This window comes from Macrobrachium rosenbergii, chromosome 43, assembly GCF_040412425.1.
Source record: "Macrobrachium rosenbergii isolate ZJJX-2024 chromosome 43, ASM4041242v1, whole genome shotgun sequence".
Lineage (NCBI taxonomy): Eukaryota > Metazoa > Arthropoda > Malacostraca > Decapoda > Palaemonidae > Macrobrachium > Macrobrachium rosenbergii.
This window is the reverse complement of record NC_089783.1, coordinates 26,954,125-26,969,124: the sequence shown is the minus strand read 5'-3', so window position 1 is coordinate 26,969,124 and position 15,000 is coordinate 26,954,125. Positions and strand designations below refer to the sequence as shown.

Below are 15,000 nucleotides of genomic sequence, written 5' to 3'. Positions count from 1 at the left end.
TAACACCATAGGCACCCCCAAGGAGAGGAATAAACTCGTCCCTATGTGATGAGCACATAAGGGCGACGTTGGGACCACCGGTACTTGACATTGAGTGGAAAGATTGATTTAGGGAGCTTCTACTTTTCATTGTCACGATGTAGGTATTCATTGATTCTCTACTTTTTCTTCTGGACGATAGAGTAAGAAAAGTGAATAACGAACAGTTAAGGGCGTTCGTTGCTCTCAATATTATCTTATAAACATTCACATGGATATATCAGCATATGAATGGGTTTTACTTACACACACACACACACACACACACAAACACACAACACACACATACACACACACAACACACACATACACACACACTCATATATAAACACATATATATATATATATATATATATATATATATATATATATATATATATATATATATATATATATATTAGTATACATAATATACATCATCTATTAGAGACATTAAGGGTGATTAATAAAAAAACAAAGTTTACAGTTTAAGATCTTCCACTGTTAATCTAAAGAGAATATCGTGTTTTGAGAATAAGATGAACGATGTGTCCTTTGGTACCATGCAAAAAGTTTTGCTTATATGCATCGACCATAAAAGCTAACTCCAAACACTGGATTTCTGTCAGTGTACCTGAATCTCATCCTCTTGTACACATGTTCAAATTCAAAGACAAGCAAAATCTCACGGTCCTTATATATTTATTTATATATATATATATATATATATATATATATATATATATATATATATATATATATATATATATATATATATATATATATACAGTATATGTATGCATATATATATATATGTATCTATATATATACATATATATATATGTATAAGTATAAATATAAATATAAATATATATATATATATATATATATATATATATATATATATCTATATATATATATATATATTATATATATATATATAATATATATTCACCAATATGCCTTTTCATTCAATGAAGGTGGCAAGAGAAGGTGCCAATCTTACGTTAGCCATCACAGCAAATCTAAAACAGAATGAGCATTTTACAACAATTTATCCTTTTCCCCGGAAAAAGAACCATGATAAGTAAACTAAGACTGGTATGCAGAAGAAAGGTTTGGAGGCAGAATATCGTGAGGTACTGTTTGTATGCAGTGTAAAAAAGGTTCACAGGAGTGAAAAAGGGTCTGCTCAGTTGGACAAAATGAGAGTGTGAATCATGAAATTTATAATGCCGAACAAAGAGCACTTTAAGCCATTCAGCACATGTTAGAGAGTTTGGACAGCAAGATAAGCATATTCAGTTAACAAAAGAGAAGTGGTGTAAGCATCTAGGGGGGAAACCGGGAGAAAACCCACATCTGCAGTAGAAAAGTAACACTTACAGAGGTCGGGCCAAACTTTTCCCCTCTGGTACCTGACAGTGCAGCGCCGCAAACTAAACGAAGCTTCATGTGGTCAGATCGTCCTCGATATTGTATGTCAATTGAAACTCTTCAGTATTTCGCCACCTGTCGCACACATCAACAAACTTTCTTTGCGTTTTGTTTTGTTGCCAAATTCTCTCATTTTCCTGTAAAGGATTTTTGTTTATTTTACATAGCTGTTATCTCTCGGACGTACATTATATATATATATATATATATATATATATATATATATATATATATATATATATATGTATATATATATTATATGTAATGTATAGGGACCAAGCCCACTGAAGGATGGACGGAAGCTACAACCTGTGTGTCTATTTTTGAGAATACATTTCGTCTTGCGAATCAAGTACAATACTGTAGATCCTTCTGTAGATAACTGAGAAGCAAGATGCGGTGTTTTTGTATGTCATCATATATATATACATATGTATTATAATATATACATATATATACACACACACGTATATATATTGTATAATTATATATATCATATGTTTATATATATGATGACATACAAAAACACCGTATACTGCTTCTCAGTTATGTACAGAAGGATCCACAGTATTGTACTTGATTCGCAAGACGAATTAATGTATTCTCAAAAATAGACACACAGGTTGTAGCTTCCGTCCATCCTTTTGTGGAATTGATCCCTATTTTTACAAATACATTTCGTCTTGATAATCAAGCATTTATTGTGGACCCTTCTCTACACACACAGACAGGCAACCAGACACACACACACACATTGCACGCACACACATTTACACACACACACACACATTATATATATATATATATATATATATATATATATATATATATATATATATATATATATATATATGTGTGTGTGTGTGTGTGTGTGTGTGTGTGTGTGTGTGTGTGTGTATTAAGAAGGTTAAAAGTCAGGACCTAATGAAGAAATACTCATTTCCGCTTTTCACCTTTCATCTTCTATCACTTCTATGGGCAATGTTCTATATATATATATATATATATATATATATATATATATATATATATATATATATGTATATATATATATACAGTATATATCTATACATACATATATATACATATACACATGATACCAAGTTATCAACTTCTGTCACTGGAATACAAGAGGTACGCAAACTCACATACATGCACATGTACGCAGCTTTCCTTTCACGTCATACACCATCACTTCTGACCCAATTTTTGTTTCTCAATGAAAACCAAAACGAGCAAATAATAATTCTCATGTTTCTCTACAGTTTGGGTGTGGTTGATCGGAGCATTGCGTAAGGATTTTCCTCAGCCTTTCCTATTTTGCATATTATCGATTTCCATCGTTACGTATTCATTATTTTCCCGTTAAAAGGGTAGGGGTGGAATGGAGGGGAGGGGGGGGAAGTAGAGATGAAGTCATGCGATGGTACTGATGGCAAAATCAACTTCGTTAGTAATAGCCTATGGGGTTTTAAAATTCTCTTCTCTCTCTCTCTCTCTCTCTCTCTCTCTCTCTCTCTCTCTCTCTCTCTCTCTCTCTCTCTCTCTCCTTTAACAAATACGAAAGGTATGAGAGAGTGTAAGCCACAACGTCCAAGTTGCATAGCACAGACTGTATTAATGCGTTTGTACGGGCGTTTTTTTGGTTATGATAAGAGTGAACGGAAAGAGCGGAAAACAACGCCCTGTTGTTTCATTTACTCATTTTTTATTAAGAGTTTGTACAATGGATTTTTTTACTGTCAATACTTTCAAAGCTGGATACCATTCTTACAAAATTTTTTCTGGAACACTGCTTAGAAGAAAGTGTCTCTAAAAATTATGCATACTTATGTGCGTGTGTGTGTATGTTTGTATGTCTGTAAGTATGTATGTATGAATGTATATATATATATATATATATATATATATATATATATATATATATATATATATATATATATATATATACATACATATATATATATATATATATATATATATATATATATATATAAATTCCACCACATGAATTTTTCTTCTCTGGAGGGGGTTGGCGCTAGATGGGTATAGCCTACTGATTTCTCAAGAATTCTTTCAGGGGTGGAATCTACCCCACGAACTATTTTTGGACACCCAGAAGATGTTGTTACCGATTTACAGCGAGGACGGTCCCAGCAATCACGAACTGAGGAATTCACCACTCAGTGATTCTCCCCTATATCACAGACACGGTAAAACCGTTTCAGTGGAATCTATCACACCTAAGCAGAGTTTTAATTCAGGAAGAGCATTAGGAAGTCGCCGACAGCACCAGTAAATTAACACGACAATATGTATGTATGTATGTACATATGTACATATATCTATATATACATGCATATATATATACATATATATACATATAAGTATATATATATATATATATATATATATATATATATATATATATATATATATATATATATATATATATATACATGCATATATATATACTATATATATATATATATATATATATATATATATATATATATATATATATACATGCATATATATATACTATATATATATATATATATATATATATATATATATATATATATTATATATATATATACAGTTATATATATATATATATATATATATATATATATATATATATATATATATATATATATATATATAAGAATTCTGCACTTATAATGTCTGAATGTGACGAATGCATCTCCTGATTTTTTGATTTGGTATTTATCTCATTTTCTGGATTTACGTAGGAAAACTCTGAGCAGTATTAGTGATGGTAATTCTAAGAATAACAACATTCTCCTTAGGAACGAATAACAACTGTCCTGTTGTGAAGAATATCTTGAGGCAATGTGGCAGTAAAGTGTTCCGAATCACCAATATTTTTCTCAATTGAGGAATGGACTGAGAAGCCACTTTAAGCAAGAGCAATATTCCCTACTTTTTAAACTTATTTTATAACCATTCAAGGATGCAAGGGTGGGGTTTAAACGAGAGAGAGAGAGAGAGAGAGAGAGAGAGAGAGAGAGAGAGAGAGAGAGAGAGAGAGAGAGAAATACAAAAGATGAGAGACAGATTGAGACTATTTCTCTTTACTTCTTGCAGTTTTATTTTGGCTAACTGAAAACTAGGTTAGCGCTCAAGTCTGTTTATTGCATTAACACCGAAAACCGGGCCAAAGCAATCTCATTTTTCCTTCCTTTTCACCATGAGCCCCTTTGATTTTCAGCCTCTTGCTGTCTTTGTTTCATACACACACACACACACACACACACACACACACACACATATATATATATATATATATATATATATATATATATATATATATATATATATATATATATATATATATATATGTGTACTGAATGAAATGCATGTATAATTATTTCAGACTTAAAATAAATAAAATACACGGAGAAGCACATAAGGTTTACCTCAAACATGCATATATATATATATATATATATATATATATATATATATATATATATATATATATATATATATATATATATATATATATATATATATATATATATATATATATATATATGTATATACACACACGCATATATATATATATGTATGTATGTATGTATGAGATAAACTGTATATATGTATGTATGTATGTATGTATGTATTATATATAAATTATATATATAATATATTTATTTTTGTAATTTACATACTCGAGAGCGTTAATTGTAGAAGTACCCGTGTCATTCGAATTTTATTTGCATACTTATCTAAGTACATTAAGTGAGACATCAGACGTGAGGCCAAAGGAAAAGAGAAGCGGTGTATCACCTGACTGGGGACCTGGAATGAGACAGCGCTAATCCAGCGGGAAAGATTTGATTGATCGGCGAACGGCAGATGTTCCAAAGAAAGAGAGAAGAAATCGGTCATAAAAGTGTCAAGTGCTCTGTGAAGGTACGAGTGAAAATGACTTGGAGCGAAAGAAGAGGCTTCGCCAATCTTTGATTGTTGGAATTTTATTCCTTTATCTATTTATTCTTTGATCATTTCATGTCCGTATGGTTTATACTAATTTTCCCAAAAAATTTCCACGATTGCCAATTTCATTTATTACTTTTGTTGTATCATTTTTACTACCCACTTCGTCTTCGAGTTTCATATTCGTTTACCATTCAACTTCCTTACTGTGTTTATTTTAGCTTCATTATCTTCCTTTCCTACTACTTTATACGTCGCTTGAACATATAAATTCCTTCATTTTATTCATTCTTTATCACACTGGCGTTTAACCAAAACCTTCCCTATCTTCTTCTCGCCCTACATTCGTAATGGCTTGATGGCTTGTAGTACCTGCCAAGTCATCGTCCAGCCTGGCATTGAAACACTCGCACCTGTCTGTCGATCTGTCCATCTGACCGTCTGAGTAAAAGTCTAATTGCGGAGCTATTGAAGTCATGCAGTAAGTGTTATGCTTCTCTCTCTCTCACTCTCTCTCTCTCTCTCTCTCTCTCTCTCTCTCTCTCTCTCTCTCTCTCTTAGTGTACCTTTTATTAACTCCAAATTGCAGGTTGAAGGTCTGTAAGTCTTATTTCTTTGTGTTTTTCTTATGAGGTAAGGCTAATGAGCTGATGTCTTTTCCTAGCCCAGGCTCGAAGACAACAAGGGAAACGCAGTGACCGCGAAGGAAGCTACAGCCATATGTATTAATTTCTCGTCATTTACCAAGAGTGTATGTACACACATAAGCACAAACATACTTACCAACATTTGCAGCCAAGTTGTCATCTTAGCTGAATAATTTGTTATCAGTTTAGTATATTCTTCTGCGGGATTTCCTTCCTGCGTCACCATAAGACTCAAGCTACCGGGGTTCAGGTTAACTAATTTAATGATATTAGTCTCACAGATTTAACTGGTCCAACAATGCTGTGTCCGTCTTCAGTAAGAAATGTGACGAATTATGTTACGTTACTATTTTTGTTAGGTTCAGCGACCTTATGCCTTTCTGGGCTCTCGCTCATACGGGCATAACGCTGAGAACATGCGAATTTAGAAAATGTCAGTTTTTATTAAGTTAGCGAGAAAAGTCTGCTCTCTAAAATTTTGTATCTAATTAGCGAATGAGCCAAGTGTATGATTCGCTGTCTTAGATGCACATATTCTCTCTCTCTCTCTCTCTCTCTCTCTCTCTCTCTCTCTCTCTCTCTCTCTCGGGGTCTTTGATCGAAGGGCATAGCTGACAGGCTTGCTAAACCGTAAATAAAAAGAAAACGAAAAGTGTAAGTATTTAACTACAGCACCTAAAATTCCGAATGTCTATGTGCGTGAGAACAGAAAAGTACAACACTTGACATAACAGGGACTGGGCTTGTGAACTGGTACCGCTTAACTATCAGTTTAGCAACAGCTGTAGATCATCAATTCCTTGGCCCGTTTCAGTGCAACAAGAAAAAGTTTCAATCAGCGAGGCATGAAAGTGGACGTAACTAAATTGCAAATGGCCGCCAGTTTAGGCATATATCTTCAGGTCTGTTAATCAAATATCCAGTTTTCTTCTTATGTAAGGAAGTGGAATTAAGCTCTCACTCTACATACATCTCACACACGTACACACATACACACGCACACACAACCATATATATATATATATATATATATATATATATATATATATATATATATATATATATATATATATATATATATTATATATATGTACACGCACACATACATACACACACGCGCATATATATATATATATGCATACACACACACACACACACACACACATATATATATATATATATATATATATATATATATATATATATATATATATATATATATATATAATGCTAGATATTCCTATGACTTCGTATGATTACACACTGTTCTCATCTATCGTAAACATAAAGAAAAGTACAGACAAAAAGACCGTAAAATTCTTTAAGCATTCACAGAAGATACAGGAGCTTCAGCTGTAGACAACACCAGTCACAACAAGCAGAAAAAAAACTACAACATAAAGATATTTTATTTGAGTCTCGACACGGTTGGTGATCGCAAGGGTTGTTTCGCGACGAGAGAGTGGGATCTTCTCTTTGCGTAGCTCATCTTATTGTAAAAGTTAATGTTGGTGTAAGCCAAAAACCCGTTTTGGAGTCGAGACACTCACCGCCGTTGAATGAATAGCCTGATAGCCCTTGCGAGTATGCAAAGCAACGTCATCTAACCTACTATCAATTGAAGAACATGAAAGTGATGGAAGGATGATCCTGTATGTCACAGTCGGTCTTCGATGTACTTGAGTTGATGTAGACGTTAACATTAATTGCTTTTTCAAAAATAATTGTGGAAATAAGGCAAATTTTAAAATAAGCAACGTACATAATTGCACAGATAGGCACTATCTGAGAGTTTCCAACAAACTTGCAAAAGAGCATACTTGCCGTTTCATATATACAGTACATACATACATATATATATATATATATATATATATATATATATATATATATATATATATATATATATATATATATATATATATTGTGTGTGTGTGTTTGTGTGGATGTGAAAGGATTAGAGGATGATAACTGTTATCCATGATTATTTAAGCAGAACAAACTTTCAAGCTTTATGTACCCATTTATAGAGTTTTGTGTGATGAGAGAGAGAGAGAGAGAGAGAGAGAGAGAGAGAGAGAGAGAGAGAGAGAGAGAGAGAAGATATTATAAATTTATCCTTATCCCTTCTCGGCTGATACATAAAGATTTTTCGTATTTTCATCTCGTGTGCACGGATGCAAACAAAACATTTTACCCATCTTGGAAATTTGACTAAGCATTTACGGTTCGAAACATGAAAAAATATTACCTCTCTCTCTCTCTCTCTCTCTCTCTCTCTCTCTATATATATATATATATATATATATATATATATATATATATATATATATATATATATATATATATATATATATATTATATATATATATTAATAGAGTGCATTATTTCAGAGGAAACGAGACTAGTAGGACAAGATCTATATCAAGCTCCACTTTACTTCTCTTGCCTAATTATTACGAAGTTCATTGACAGCAAGCAGCAATTCATTTCTATCATGTTGTGACGTAAATTGACACGTGAATTAAAATTAAACTGATCAAGATCTGAATTTATTATTAACAAGAAAGTCTAAAACTATTTGCTAATCAAATACTCAGTAACTTTTGATAAGGGTTGTCTGGCATTTTATGTTCTGCTGCGATATATGTCTACTCTTTTTTTTTTTTTTTTTATGAAGCACATACCTTGTGGCTGCCAAGCCGAGAATGAGGCCAACCCAAACAGCAATGATTTCGTTGAATGTACCAAAGTCTCATTCGAGTACGAGCTTGATCGTGACGAAGGAACAGTAAAAGGAATATCCTCAGAACACCTTCTGTAACTACTAGCTGTACAAAAATCAGATCTTTGCAAAGAGTTCATTCGCCACTTAGAAGGAAGGGTCAATCGTTCCTCCATTGTAGCTTTCAAGTGTTCATTATACCGACCTATAAACAGGCTGCTTATTAACCTGCCCGTAGGTATGATTTACAGGAGTGCACCACTCACGGATAATTGAAACTTGCCTGTGCGGGAAATTCAATTCGGATCTATTGTGTGCTCATTGTTAAAATGAAAGGTTTGGACGATCATGAGTGGCGCTGAATAAAACGATCTTATGAATATTTACGAAATCAAGCTTTTCTACGTATTGATTAGAAACTGTTGCTCTGAATTTCATTATACTTTGAATGATGCAAGAAAATTTAATAAAAAAAAGTGTATGCGTGATCCCACTCTATTTTTTCTGAAAGACTTTGATTCCCTAAATATTTGCCAAAACCATAGTAACATTCAATAACTGCAACGGGCACCTGTTTTCAAAAGATTTTTTTTACTGAAAGGTTGTAATCGACATTTGTTATTTTTATCAATTTCCTCACAACCGTGTCAAAAACAGAGCAACCAGTAACTCCGTTTGTTTTGTTAATCAGAAAACAACATTTAAGGAACTGAAGTGACATTTGATAATTCAAAGATAGAAAATGTCTCAACATTTTCGCACCTCGTAATCCTTACTACTTGGTTCGTAATCCTTACTACTTGGTTGACAATAGATGGCTCTGAAGTCCTTTTATTTTATATCAAACGTTCGAGCAAATCATGATATGTCAAGGGCAGATTAATTTGTCGTTTTTAATTTACGGTTTACCGAAACAATGTAACTTCTTCAGCAACTACTTCTTACAAGAATGATTGATCTTTACACCTCCAAAGTGAACGAGTGCAAAAACTCATTTTACTCAGATAATTCTCAGACTTTGTCTCTATTGTGCATATGAGTGTTACCTGAGATGTCAACAAACATTTGGATTTCTTGATTTACGTTTAATCTTACATGTATCATTAGACAATTATTAAATCTTTATGTAACACGTCTCGACACAGCAATTTCTTCAAAAGAAAATGACAAAATATTCAGAAACTTGAAGAGAAACACAAAACCCACCTACTAACTAAAATGACCAAGCCATAGACCACTGATTTCGCTAAAAAGAGACTAAATCGAACACAGAACTTGACAATCAACGACAATCATGGAAAAACTCAACGACAATAATGGAAATCTTTGTCCTATCACGGAGTTTAGGGTGACCTTCAAAGAACCACTTCTTGGTCTTACAAGATAAGGGTAAGGTACGTTAATCTACAAGGAAGACATTTCAAATGTACTTGGCAATAGGAGGTAAATTCTACCTCTATCTCTCAGTGGACAGGTAGTGTATGTGGTGGAGCTTTCAAGTCCCAAACTAATTAACCAGCGTCTGATCTTACAACCAGACAGGTAGGAATGATGAGGGAGCGTTCCATAATACCCCTGTAAGCCTCTGCTAAGCTAACGTCGTCAGTGGCCTCTGTGGCTATTACGCCGCGTAAATTGCAATCAGTCATCTGTTAAGCAAAGGAGTGAATTAATTTACCTGGTTTAAAGTAGGCCCTTTTAGATTGCATATGAAAAGAGAGGAAAAAAAAGGAGAGAAAAATAAACAGACATGGGAGTTCGGATATCAAAACTACAGCATCGAAAACAAGAGTTATTAACTGGGCAATCCTCACCGCGATAATGCATAAGATAATCTTTCTCTGATCTGTTGTAATCATATGCATTACCTTTCAGCCAGACGTCTCACCTTCATGGGCCTGTGAGCTTTATATAATGTCTTAAATATCTATCTATCTATCTATCTATCTATCTATCTCTCTCTCTCTCTCTCTCTCTCTCTCTCTCTCTCTCTCTCTCTCTCTCTATATATATATATATATATATATATATATATATATATATATATATATATATATATATATATATATATATATATTTATATAAACATGGGATGACCCCCATGCAGTAACATCCATCTCTGATCTGTTGTAATCATATGCATTACCTTTCAGCCAGACGTCTCACCTTCATGGGCCTGTGAGCTTTATATAATGTCTTAAATATCTATCTATCTATCTATCTATCTATCTCTCTCTCTCTCTCTCTCTCTCTCTCTCTCTCTCTCTATATATATATATATATATATATATATATATATATATATATATATATATATATATATATTTATATAAACATGGGATGACCCCCATGCAGTAACATCCACAACACACACCTGCACAGAAGGCTCATTAACCATCTATCCTGCACTTTCTAGGGTTTCCCCTGCTACTCCAGCTTAGCACCTTCGAACTATACACACTTTTCACCCACTGTCATCTGTACTCTCTACGTGACCGAACCACATCAAAATACTTCGATCCATTCTTTAACCTACGCTAACCTTTATGCTACTTCTGTGTATTTCCATGTTTCTCACCTTTTCAATTCTTCTTAAAGCATATATCATACGCCAACAGTTCATCTCACTAACTTCAACCAAGTATCTTTCATTCACACTGCATCGACAATTCAATTCCATTAAGGAGATTTTACCTAGCAGGCCCTTTATACATTTCTATTTGAGATTTTAAAGAAGCCCTAAGTCTCATCTTAATCTTTTGCACCCTCCTTTTTTCATCTATTCCGTGACCCACTCGCTACTTCCTTCTATTTCACCCTACATGAATCAACCGCCTTACGCAGCCGACTCCTCTCGCCATTTTCTTTTTTCCAAACCATGCATTTTCAACAATCGAGACTATTTCCAAACACGATATTTATAAGCGCCGTGGAAAGGTAACTTAAGAGTCACAGGTTTAACGCCAAGTTTTGCTAATTACTCAAGCGCGTTCACATCAGTGGTACATGGTAAGAAGTCGGCTGTTCAGCTTTATATACTCATAAAAAACAGAACACAACTTACTAATTCACTTTATATCTTTATTGTGACAGGAAGTTTGTTAATTGTGAGTCAGAGGCAAGTGAACAGCTTCCACAACGGGACCATTAATGCATAGATTCACTGAGAGGTCCATCCTAATTACCAAGAAAAACTGACAGATATTGTCCACCATTGTGACAGAAACGACTTCCATAGCTATTAATAAGCCCATACTTATCCTAATACAATTATAACAGATTTCCAGGGCATACTGGAGGCCATGGACTACGCCTAACACATTTTCTCCAGCACACAATCTGCTGTTTTCTCCACAAACTCCAAATACATGAAAGCTACACTCAGGATTTGCTAACAAATCTGGAACAAGATACTTCGAAGCAGACACTTCATCTGTTCTACTGATAAACAGGAAGTTAGGCAAAGTAACGAAAGTAATGCTGTGAAGTTATCAAATAAAATCAATCAGACATTACAAAGAAGCACATATCTGGGAATTAGGAAATTTGGTCCTAAGAATTCACGCACTTGAGTAAATGACTTCTTTTTGGTTTTCATTAAATAAGGATGCAAGGTAAAGGCTGAATTAACATCGTCATTAAGAATTAAAGCATCAAGAACAAAAGCACTACACGTGCAAATTACATTATGTAAAGCAAAGATAAATTTGACAATATTATTTACGGAATAAAAAGTCCATGACCTCACCTCACAGGACGGATGTTAAAATTTGAAAGTAAACAAGTATCAACATCAAGGAGGTGTTAGCCATGCAAGAGAAAAAGTTTCCTCATTGTCACATAGACTGCAGGACGATAATAACAATAGACGTTAAGTATGAGAATAAATAAGAGGGAGGTTTCTATCAAACACGTTATGTGCATCTTGGACAAACCTCACATTTAAACCATAGGATGTCATGAAATATGAGGCTAATGTACAGCCTGGTTTATTAATATGATTAATATGGGCACCAAACAGGGTAAGTTATAATAATTTTGGTTCATAAAATGAACCAAAATTATTATTGTGAAGGCCCAGCTACATGGAAAATAACCGAAAAAAGCGGATTATTTCAACGTTTACATGAACTGAACTGTGTCTAAAATGCACAGTCAACGTTCCAATCAGCACACCGACGAAGTAATCTTACAGAGAGAGAGAGAGAGAGAGAGAGAGAGAGAGAGAGAGAGATGGTCAACTAAACACCCAAAATACCGCAAGGTAGACCTTCTCTCAATCTCGAACTCCGTGACATTGCTCCTTCACATAATGACTGTCTATCAGTCAACCAATAACCTTAGCCCGGTTCCTTAATTATGGATTATCGTTTTTATGTTAGTTTAAGCGTGATTCTCTCTCTCTCTCTCTCTCTCTCTCTCTCTCTCTCTCTCTCTCTCTCTCTCTCTTTTACAATTATTTCGTTAGTAGCCACTATTGGTACAGCACTAGATTTTGGTAGCAACTAAATAACACTTCTAGTTTATCAACTAAACTATCTCTCTCTCTCTCTCTCTCTCTCTCTCTCTCTCTCTCTCTCTCTCTCTCTCTCTCTCTCATCAACTGCCATCGTTGCTGCGACGGCACTTTTCGAACGTTTATATTTATAAACACGAAATTCCTAGCTTTGTCGTTATATCTCTCTTTACTTGAAAGTCATGCTATTATGTCGGAAGGTCCCAGTCTCTCTCACTCTATCTATCCATCTGTATTATATATATACACACGTATATATATTTTGGTATATATTATTTATAAATAAATTGCAATCGATCATCAAAATTTCTAAACTCCATTAACAAGAGTAAACAACACACAATTACTTTAGCAGTCATGAAAATATTTACCGATGGCGTGTAAGCCCAGCTTAGGGTAACCACAATACCAACTCCAATATTACAAAGTGAAATAAACAGCTGACACAACAACAATATTCTTAACAGCCAACAGCAGAATACCTATACATCACGCAGTTAATGGACATTCGTTTTAGAGGACAGCTCACGAGAATTTAACTGTCCGTAAATGCCATCTGACTACGCATGCGTAAATAATGAACGTGATCCGAGGCTTTACCATTGAGGATTTGGGGGTCACATGAAGGGTTTACGTCACATAGCTTCTTTGCGTGTTTGTTCGTATGTACAGAGGCTCGTTTCTTCCGTTCCACTGTGATTTGTTCATTTATTTCTTTCACTTTGTTGATATTTAAAATCTTACTGTTGTAACAATTTCCTTATTTCTTCTTATTTTCATCGTTTTAAATACTTGGATGCAAATTCTCTCGGTGTATTTTCGCCAAGATTTCTGCTTTATTTAATAAATTGTTTTAAATAGTCAGTCTTTTGCATTTGAATTTTTTTGGATTTTTAATAGGTTTACCTCCTTACGTTGCAACGTATCATTTTCTATTTTTTTTTCAGCCCAAAGTTTGTTTATCATCATGGGCTTTACGTATGCATATTGTACGCTTGCATGTCAATGTGTGAGCAAAAGCACATGCCTAAAGCGGTTAAGGTATTTTAACTGAGAAAACAATCGACTTCGCTTTAGCTTGAATGCTAACAAGACGTACTTAGAGAACAATAAGTCAGCAGTAAAATCGTCATAACAGTCAATAATAAATGTGCTTGCAACTTGACATCACGAACCGTTCTTCTCTTGAGTTACTCGTCAGCTTTAAGCTTGAGTTGTTGATTTAAAAGGCCCTTATTATATAGCATGTGCTTATGAGGGTTCGCGGGTTGAATCGTTGGATAAAGGAGACGACAGAGACTGTAAGCAAAGATACTAATGATCAGGAAGACAAGTGATAGAAAAAAAGCTTAATGCAATATATATATATATATATATATATATATATATATATATATATATATATATATATATATATATATATATATAGTGTATATATGTGTGTGTGTGTGCACGTGTGCGTTCACGCACGAGCGCTCAAGCCACCAACCAGCATCTCCTATAGGTTTTCAAAGACCGGGAAGCGGTATCCGCCAGATCTGTAGACATTATTTAGATTTTTATTACTGGGACAAAAGCCTCTACACTGATTCCAGAAATTAGCAGTTGCTAATATTGGGGATGGAGCCAATTAAAAATGACAACCGTCACTTCTAATACATTCATACCTTAATTGCTGAACTAAAGATGAG

The 15,000-nt window shown here is 33.9% G+C and overlaps 1 protein-coding gene across 1 annotated transcript in view; it reads right to left on the bottom strand.

Moving 5' to 3' along the window:
- The window catches only part of Cda5 (Chitin deacetylase-like 5), a 402,422-nt gene that overhangs the window by 250,071 nt on the left and 137,351 nt on the right, over positions 1-15,000 (bottom strand). The gene's annotated exons all lie outside the window — the stretch shown is intronic.